This window comes from Neopelma chrysocephalum, unplaced genomic scaffold (assembly GCF_003984885.1).
Source record: "Neopelma chrysocephalum unplaced genomic scaffold, ASM398488v2 Primary Assembly neopelma1_24, whole genome shotgun sequence".
NCBI lineage: Eukaryota > Metazoa > Chordata > Aves > Passeriformes > Pipridae > Neopelma > Neopelma chrysocephalum.
This window is the reverse complement of record NW_020897693.1, coordinates 50484956-50491338: the sequence shown is the minus strand read 5'-3', so window position 1 is coordinate 50491338 and position 6383 is coordinate 50484956. Positions and strand designations below refer to the sequence as shown.

Sequence of the window (6383 nt, the reverse complement as noted above, 5' to 3'; positions counted from 1 at the left end):
GCGCGGGGGCCGAGCGGCGGCGCCGCCGCGGCGGATCCGGCTCCCGCCCGCCTTCCCTCCTTCCCTCCCTCCCGCACTGCCGGGGCCGCGGCGGGCGCGCTCCACCTGCGGGGCGGGCGGGGGTCGGGGGATGCCGCGCTGAGGAGCGAGAAGCGGCCTAGGGAGGTGCAGGGGCGAGAGGCGGGGAAGGAAGGGCACCGCGCCGCCCGGGTGGCTCCGGGGCTCGAAGTCGCGGTAAACATCTTGGGTGCCGCTATCGCGCCCGGCGCCGGCCCCCCCTCCCCGGTGGGTCCCGCCGCTTCTCTTCCTTTTGTCTTTACGAAATAAACACCCCAAAACTTCGAGCGAGTTGCGGTGGTTCGGCGAAAAACGGAGCGGAGCTGCAGCCCCAGGGAATGCTCCACCCTGCCAGGCGGGAGACTTGGGTTTCACTCGGGGCTGGCAGCGCGCTGGATCGCCTCGGAGGCGGCTGGAAAGGAAGGGGAATACTTTTGTCACATAAAAAACAAGCCCTGTGCCGCTCTGGGAGCGGTGTTGAAAGTCTCGTTCCTCAAAGGACTCCTCTTTTCTGCTCGGATAGAAAGGTAGTAAAGAGAGTAAAAAGGGACTGAAAACGCTGTGGGTTTGGGGCTGGGGTTTTACTCCTTTCTCTTTTTCAGGATTTTTTGTTTCAGCTGACAGATGAGTGCCGGTTCCTCTTGACACGTAGGCATTTGGTAAATGGGTAGCATGGCTTGGATGCTGCTTAATATTTGGATGTTTACTGGCAGGTTATGTCATTTGCTTGCATTATTTCCCTCACACTAGAGTATCGCGAGGCACAGTGCAAAACTATCCGGGGTTGCAACAGTGCGGTGTTCCTTAGGCATTTAATTACATTAAACAAACATTCCTTTAATTAAAGGTGTTTGTTTAACATTCCTCATTACAGCTCTTGGAAAAACCCACACAGCAGCCGTGAGCAGGGGGATGCGGGCTTCTCATTTTTACCAAATTACAACTTAAGCTTTCATGGCGAGTGAGGGAGAGGCGTTGGGACCATATGGCCGTGGGGAAAACTGGCCAAACACGAGCGGTTGCAGCACTGGCAGAGATTTTCCTAGGCAGCAGCACAGCGAGTTGACAAGCTTGTGGAGAGATTTTTGGGTGACTGGCCAGAAAACTTGAGGAGTAACAAGTAGTATTAGTTGCACTCTGCTGATGTTTGAGGTAACAGGGAACCAGCAGGCACCGACCCGCGGGGGTTGGCTGCAGGTAATGAAGACATGGGTTTGTGCTGCGTGGGAAGCTCAGAGAAGTAATAGAAGACACTTCTTCCTAGTAGCCGGAAAGTTTTGTGTGGAATAAGATCACAGACTTAACAGATGCTTCAGCTCTGCTTGCACAAGTCTTTTCTTCATCAGACTCAACTGCTGTTGTCACTGGCACAGGAATTTGCAGTGATTATGTTGAGGGTGCTCATGCCAACCAGGGATTTGGGTTTTTAGATGCTTTCTTACTTGAATGTGAGAGGCTGCTTCTTTCACATTCTTGCTGACAGTGGAGAGCCCTGAAAAGCCATAGTAGCTATTTACCTGCTGGATGGAAATAAAATAGCTGCTCAGAACTGAGATAGTGAAAGTTACCTGATAAAAGCCTGGTGTTCTTTCTCTTAGTTGTAACAGCTGGACTTCCCACTAGAGTCCTTCCAGACCTCACACTCGTGTAGCATGAGAAGCCATGTGTTCATTTTTCGGTTTGGCCAGTGGTTCCCCAGCGGTTGGGTTGTCCTGCCCTGCCTCTGCTTGGGCACCATAAACACCATCACCCAGAGCTTTGCTGCAGACAGAGCGTGTGGGCACAACAGCTGACATAATTTGCATGAAGACCGTTTATATCCTCATATTTCTCTGGTAATTTTTTCTTTTTGCGTGCTGTGTCACTGCAGAACTCCAGAATTCACTGGCTGTTGCCTTTTTTACCCATATTAAACTTATTTCATTGGATGGAGGCCTTAGTAGCCTTATTTTTATTTTTAATGTGCTGAAAGTAAAATGTGAAACATTTAAGACCAGAAAGAGCCAACAAAATCTGTAGTTTGACGCGTGTCTCACAAGTTACTGTGCTTCATTCACGTGCATCCAGCAAGTTGTTAAACTGAAGTCTGATCTGTATTTAGCCAAGGATGCTCTCCTGGAAGGCACGTGTGACTTCATTTGAGGGTCTCAAGACATGGTTAAACCACCAAGATGCCTCCTGAAGTTGAAAGTTTGTATAACTCGGAGAGCCTAGGTAAAAAGGCTCATCTTTCTGCCACAAGGCATAGATTGGGTATAATTTTTTTTCCCACTAATTGTTTCTTTTAAACATATCATTACGGTGTTGCCTGGCAGCTGTAAAGGTGACAGATAAAAGATAACTGTGACTTTCTAGAGTAGTCCTTTGTGGCTAGCAAGTTACTTTAAAGGCCTGCATAAGGTCTTTCTAGTATTTTTACTCCCTAGAACTGATCTTAAGTTGTTTGAAGTTGAGATGGGGCTTTAGCACAAACTGCCTTTTCTTAATTTACTCTGTCAAGCTTTTATAACACTGTATACCGTGTCTTTCGAGGAGTGTTCTTACCTAAGACCATGTAACACATCTTAACTAATTCTCAATAAGCAGCTGAGAATCATAACTTGCTAAATTTTGACGTCTGTTTCTCATTTGTGGACACGGAGGCTGAATCAGTGGAGAACTGCTGGCTGAGGAGGGGATCGAATGGCCCCAACAGCTCGTGGTTGGGGGTTGTGGAACATCTGACTTTTCCTTGCTTCAGATCTAGCCCAAGTGTCGTAAAACTTGGTTCTCTACGTTGTCCAGGAGTCTGTTTAAAATGAGTTGATTCAGCCACCAAGATGTGTCTGATGATTAGATTGGAATCATATTCCCATCTAGCACGCCTGAAGGCAGCCGATTGGAAGGGCTATGGGAGGAGGGTAAATTATACCCTCAGTCCTTCATAGCCTGAATAATGGAGCTTAATTACATTTTCCCTGACAGAACATGGATTTCCCATAGTTGTGTAAATTCATGACCTAGGCTATGCTTGCAGTGCGAACTTAGCCACTCTTGAGGTGGACGGTGGTCACCTGGCCCCAAGTTCTTTGCTGGTTTTGCAGTGTTTGTGTGAACTGAGGCACTTGGGACTGTGCAGTCCCAGAGCAATCTCAGTGGCTTCCTATTGAGTATGTGTAGGTAAAAGCTGTAGCCTGTTGAGAGCTCTGTGGTTGATGCAGTAGCCGAACACTTAAACTCCTTGGGCATCATATGGAAGAATTTATACATCTTGTGTAGGATTTTCTGGGCAGCATCTCGATGCTGTCATTTAGGAATCCAGGCTCTTTGGTGGATCTGACCCACAGAGGCAAAATACTTCAGGGAGGAGAGTTCTTGGGAACCCGTGGCAGGGTGGGGTACGGTGTCAGACTGCGATGGGGGATTTGCTTTCTGCTGCCCACGCGCTTGTTTCTTTGGGTAACTGGGCGTTGTTTGCTTGAGGTTTTCCAGTCTCGTTTTCTATTAGCACCGAATTCTCCACTCATTTATTACACTTTTGTCCAGCCTGTTCTTGGTTTCCAAAGAAAAGCAGCCAGTAACTAACAATGTAAGCGCTATGTTTTTGCCTGCTCAGCAGTGGAAATGCTGGGTTTTGAAAACCACCTACTAATTTTAGGAGCCGAAACGCTCCTAAATTCTGAACCTTGTGGTATGTCTGTTTTAAAGACAGAGGAGCTAGCAAAAGGACTTTACCAGTTCTTTGCTTGAGGATTTTTTACTTCTTTTGTTTTAAAACATCTCAGAAAACTTTGAATTTGAGGAAATGACAGCATGGAGCTGTAGTAAATACCTGTTCTTTTTTTGTTAGCAGACTTACAAACAACATATTTGGTTAGTGTAGTAGTGCAGCTTACCTTGTTCATGGTCACATCTGAATGGTATCTAAGTGGTACCTCAAAAGAGAAGAAAAAAAAATCTAGTGGCAGACAAACAGCTTGAATCAAAGTGTGGCTGTGTAAAAATAAACATTTACTAGGGCAATAGAGTGCATATGGAGACTTGGAATTTGAAAATCAGAGTGAAAATACCCAACTCAAATATCTACAGTTTTCATTTTCATATCGGATGCTTTTCTAGCACATTTTTTCAGAACACCTCTGCATTACTCAGCACTGCTTACAATGTGGCCCATGCTGCATTTACTGCACAGATCAATCCTTGCTGAAATTGGAGCTGCTTGTGTTCCTTGTGGATTTGTGAGGTTGGTGCCTCCAGTATTGAGATGCTTCACAAAAGGCAATGTGCTAGTCCATTGGACAAGTGGCTGGGCATTTCTCCTCTCTTTGAAATAAAAGAGTCAGAGAGGATTAGAAATAATTTAAAGTTTTGGATTGACAGACTTACCTGCATGGAGCTTTAATTTTCCAAGATACTTGGTGTTTAGTACATACAGAGGATAGCTCCCACTGACCTTAGTTACTGCTGATGGTGTTTACCTGTGTGAATAAATTGGATATCCAAAAAGTGCTAGCCAGACTTAAAAAGGTTGAAGTGACTTGTCCTGGGACTGGCAGCAATGGGATGATGTTCTCCCAGCAGTGCTCATTGCTGTGAGATCCTCTTTTTTGTCCCCTGACTCCCATTCGCTTCACATCCTCCAAATGCTTTGCCAAATGAGCAGGGATCTTGTCTTGCTGCTGCTCAGATCCAGGCCTGGACAGACCGAAAGGATGTGCCGAGTAAGGGAAATTTTACTATGATCTGTACATAATATATGTATATACATAATACATGATACGTAAATGGCAGCTGAATTAATCCTGCATTAATTACAGCATTTCTCGTGTACACATTTAACTTTGAAATCTTGTGTTTTCTGTAAAAAGACCTGTTTTTATTCTAATGCCTGCTTTTTTTTTTTCCAAAGCAAACTTCAAAAATAGTTTGCAGTACTGAACCACCCACATGGGTGATAAATGCAGATCGCTGCCATTTTAGCAATTAAAGTAACAAAATAATGATAAATGATCATTTTCTGAGAGCTTGCTCTCAATGGGAAGGAGTTTGTCAGGAAGCCCGCGATGCTTGCTGATAGCAAAGGGGTGGCAGGATTGGGAATTTGAGGTGCAGTTCCTGCTCTGAAGGGTTGAATGCTATAATTATTTTCCACCCATTCCCCAGCAAAAGCATATCTGTGTTTTTAGGCCTTCTGCCCTAGGTCCTGCAGCCTGGCTTTTCCCAGTCCCCTGCCCAAGCAGCTTCCCTCCACTGTTTAGACCCTCATTGCCCCCACTTTTAATTCCCAGTGCTGCTTCCTAATCCCAGTCTCCCCCTCTTGGCTCAGCACTCTGCTCCCAGCTTGCCTCTCCCTGCTCTTCAGACTTCCAGAAGTTTTCCATCACATCCTTCTTACATTTCCCAATCTCCCTGCGTTTTCACTATGTCCCCTCCTGGGTCTGGCCCTCCGTCAGCCAGAACTAGGTATCTTCTCCATCCAGCTACCAGGAGGGCTGATAAAACCCAGCAGGGAATTGTCATGCGGAGCAATCTCCAGCAAGCCCTACTATCAACTCCTGCCTTTGTGGAGGGGGCACATAGAATCATGGAATTGGGTTGGAAGGGACCTTAAGAGGCCATCTGGTCCAGCCCCCCTGCAATGAGCAGGGGCATCTTCCACTAGATCAGGGTTGCTCAGAGCCCCGTCCAACCTGACCTTGAATGTTCCCAGGGATGGGGCATCCACCACGTCTCTGGGCACCTTGTGCCAGTGCCTCCCCACCCTCGTCATAAAAACTTTCTTTCTTCTGTCTGAATCAACCTCTTTGTAGTTTAAAACCACGGCAGAGCTCTGTGCAGAAGGGGGTTTTCACTGCAGGTGGGATGGCTCAGGCAGGCCTCCATGTACAAAGGAGCTGCAAGAGGATGAAATGTTCTCAGCCAGGCTGTAATCTGAGATTTTAATAAATAACAAAATTTCTAAGTGTGAATAAACTGATATTTTTTATCTTCTATCCCTCAAGCTTGGCCAAATTCAGGCAGATTTTTATATCATGACAACATATCTAAAATATAACGCTTTCTCCCACGTAAAGTGTCTCTTCAAAGATTTTGGAAGAGAAACTTTTTATTTTTAAAAGAATATTAATCTACATATATGAAAGCTTTTTCTGAGCTTCATTTTGTGAACTGTTTTAGTTGACCTTTTCTGTGGAAGGGGGGGGGGGCAAATAAATCAGTCCAAAGTAGACAATTCAGAAGGAAAGTTTTGCCTTTGCTGGTTGAAATGTGTTAAAGTTTTAAATAGCCCAACCCAGGCTCTCATGGTGGGAAGTGTTGGCAGCTGTAAATACAAGTTACATGCAGCA

The 6383-nt window shown here is 45.9% G+C and overlaps 1 protein-coding gene across 5 annotated transcripts in view; it reads left to right on the top strand.

The window, feature by feature from the left end:
- Positions 1-6383, top strand: part of ZBTB1 (zinc finger and BTB domain containing 1) — a 24994-nt gene that overhangs the window by 1119 nt on the left and 17492 nt on the right. The window contains exon 1 of one of the 5 annotated variants that reach the window (XM_027674150.1): positions 304-584. The exons of the other annotated variants lie outside the window; for them this stretch is intronic. The gene's annotated coding sequence lies outside the window, so the exon portion shown is untranslated. Of the gene's footprint in view, positions 1-303; positions 585-6383 lie in introns of those variants that run through there. 5 annotated transcript variants of the gene reach the window in all.